The 2,651-nt window shown below is 38.2% G+C and overlaps 1 pseudogene; it reads right to left on the reverse strand.

The window, feature by feature from the left end:
* Positions 1 to 1,549: 1,549 nt before the first annotated feature.
* Positions 1,550 to 2,388, reverse strand: LOC141504662 (dynein light chain 1, cytoplasmic-like; annotated as a pseudogene).
* Positions 2,389 to 2,651: the final 263 nt, after the last annotated feature.

The following is a 2,651-nucleotide window of genomic DNA, read 5'->3' on the forward strand; positions in this document are numbered from 1 at the left end:
TTTCGTTTGCACTGTTTAAAAGGAGAGCTTCATTCTTCCTCTGCCACTCTGTTGAAATACTCAGTCTTGACTTCCAGTCTAAGCGTGGCCATGTTCTCATGGCCCGGGCAAGTTAGGTCATGCAAGTACCATCTGAGACCCCTTCCCAAAAGGCAAACACTCCAGTGTGAGACCTGGGCAACTCCTAAGTCACTACCTCTTCCTGAGGGGGAATTTAAGCAGATTTTGGGTGAGGCTTGGGCTCTCTTTTTTTCTGGATTTGTGCTTAACCTGGCAGGTAGTCTGCCAAAATTAATTAGAAAACTGCATGGCTTTTCTTTAATCTCTTCTTAAATTCTCTATCACTTTCTCTGTGTTGTAACTTCTTTTAATATATCTCTATTTTGGGGGCAGCTAGGTGGTGCAGTGGATAGAGCATAGGCCCTGGAGTCAGGAGTACCTGAGTTCCAATGTGGCCTCAGACACTTAATAATTACCTAGTTGTGAGGCCTTGGGCAAGCCACTTAACCCCATTGCCCTGCAAAAAAACATATTATATATTTTCTTTTTACACCTGTATTCCTGGGACAAGTAGTGATTCATCACAGTGGTATACTGACTTGAAGGCAACACTGAAATATATACTTCACCTAATAGACAAGCTTAATAGCTTAATAATCTATTTCTATTTTTTGCATTCTGGAAAATCCGTGAAATTGTTATTTTTTTGAATCATATCCTTAAGTCACATCACAGTAACCTAGAACTAGATGTAGTCTAGAAAGGGAAAATGGAGAAATAGAATCAATTTTCTAGATATTTTAGTCCCTAAATTTCCATTTCCTCCATTTTATAACAAATAATTATTTCTATTCAGATCTGATGTGCTTTGTTTTGCTTTGTTTTTCTTTTTTTTAAATTTAATTTAGTATTTTATTTTCCCCCAATTATGTATGAAAAAAATTTTAACAGTTTTTTTTAAAACTCTAAGTTCCAAATTCTTTTCCTTCCTCTCTCTTCTCCCTTCTCCCATTGAGAAGGTAATTTGATTTAGGTTATACATGTGTAGTCACGTAAAGCATATTTCTATACTAATCATGTTATGAAAGAAAACATAGACCCTTCCCAAAAACTCAAGAAAAATAAAGTTATAAGAGCACGCTACAATATATATTCAGACACCATCAGTTCTTTGCTTATGAATGGGTAACATTTTTTCATCCTAAGTACTTAAGAGTTGTCTTGGATCATTTTATTACTGAGAATAGTTAAGTCTTTCTTAGCTGATCATTTTACAATATTGTGATTACTTTGTGAATAGTACATTTCACTTTGCATCAGCTTCCCAGTTTTTGCTGAGAGCATCCTGTTCATCATTTCATTTGTTTTGACTGTGTTTGGCTAATTGTTTTATAACCAGAACAAACTAGTACACGTGATGCCCTGTACAACAACAACAACAACAACACAATAAAGGCTTAATGTTCAAGGTGTTCCCAACGAAATGCTGAAGATAGTTCAGTCTCTGGTATTTGGAATTTAGGCTGCAGTCCTTGTGATCTTGATGGCTCTAGGGGCAGGAGGCAAAGACTGTGCTCCAACTAGACATGAACAGGTAGATGACGACCTGGCCTAGGTAGAAGTAGATGAAGTGCTTTGTCTCCTGCATAATGCAACTACCAAAGTTCCTACACACAATACAAAGCCAGGTTGGGTTACACTTCTTGTCAAACTCCTTCTTGATATGGGCTGCTATGTTCTTTCCTATTTCATACTTTTCCAGGTGATGCAGAGAACTATGGGCATGGGGAATATTGAAATGAATTGGAAGCAAATTTTGTAAATCTTTTCTTTACACTATTAAAAAATCGTCATTGTTCCTCTATCACTCTGTTAAAACCCTTCATCTTTGCTTTCAGTCTGATTTTGACCATGTTGCCTTTGGTAAGGCAAGTTAAGTTAGCAGGTGCTGAAACAACATCCAAGAGACCACCCAGACTGGAATCTGAGACCCCTACCCAAAAGGCAAGGCATGCTTCCAAGTCACCACCTCTTCCCATGGATCCTGAGGGAGGATTTAAAGGAGATTTTGGGTAAGGCTCTGGTTCTCTTTTTTTAATCTGTATTTCTGCTGAAACTGGCAGCTGACCTGCCAAGATTAATTAACAATCCACTTGGCTTTTCTTTAATTTCTTTTTAACTTTTCTATCACTTTCTTTTGTGTTGTAACTTCTTTTAATAAATATTTATTTTCTTTTTACACCTGTATTACTGGATTAAGTATGTGATTCATGACAGCAGAATACCAAACTCATGGCAACACAAGAACTGGTTGGTACACACCAAGGAGTCCTGTTGCATCTTCTCCTACATGTCTGTACTTTTGATCATAGTCTTACAGTCACACATGGTTACTGTAGGTTGGGAGCATTGGTGGTTGCAATGGTCCCCAGAAGGAAGGGGCAGTGAAGGTGTAGTTCAAGCACTCTTTTGGACTTACCAGGTGCTTTCACTGCCTAAGCCATTGCATCATCTAAGGTCTCCCCCCCCCCCCCCAATTAGATGCAGTGGCCATCATTTCTGATAGTAAATTAGTATTCCATCAAAATCTCATAGTGTTCAGTCTACTCCAATTGATGGGCATCTTCCCAATTTCCAATTCCCTGCCACTA

Source organism: Macrotis lagotis, chromosome 1 (genome assembly GCF_037893015.1).
Source record: "Macrotis lagotis isolate mMagLag1 chromosome 1, bilby.v1.9.chrom.fasta, whole genome shotgun sequence".
Taxonomy (NCBI): domain Eukaryota; kingdom Metazoa; phylum Chordata; class Mammalia; order Peramelemorphia; family Peramelidae; genus Macrotis; species Macrotis lagotis.